Source organism: Protomyctophum bolini (assembly GCF_963924005.1).
Source record: "Protomyctophum bolini genome assembly, chromosome: 22".
NCBI classification, from domain to species: Eukaryota; Metazoa; Chordata; class Actinopteri; order Myctophiformes; family Myctophidae; genus Protomyctophum; species Protomyctophum bolini.
The window spans coordinates 34,725,024-34,725,552 of record NC_137883.1 but is presented as its reverse complement, the minus strand read 5'-3'; positions in this window follow the sequence as shown (position 1 = coordinate 34,725,552).

Genomic DNA, 529 nt, shown 5'->3' with positions numbered 1-529 from the left:
CATTAGGAGAGATAACAGGCTGTATTGATGTTGGTACCATTAGGAGAGACAACAGGTTGTATTGATGTTGGTACCATTAGGAGAGATAACAGGTTGTATTGATGTTGGTACCATTAGGAGAGATAACAGGCTGTATTGATGTTGGTACCATTAGGAGAGATAACAGGCTGTATTGATGTTGGTACCATTAGGAGAGATAACAGGTTGTATTGATGTTGGTACCATTAGGAGAGATAACAGGCTGTATTGATGTTGGTACCATTAGGAGAGATAACAGGTTGTATTGATGTTGGTACCATTAGGAGAGATAACAGGCTGTATTGATGTTGGTACCATTAGGAGAGATAACAGGTTGTATTGATGTTGGTACCATTAGGAGAGATAACAGGCTGTATTGATGTTGGTACCATTAGGAGAGATAACAGGCTGTATTGATGTTGGTACCATTAGGAGAGATAACAGGTTGTATTGATGTTGGTACCATTAGGAGAGATAACAGGCTGTATTGATGTTGGTACCATTAGGAGAG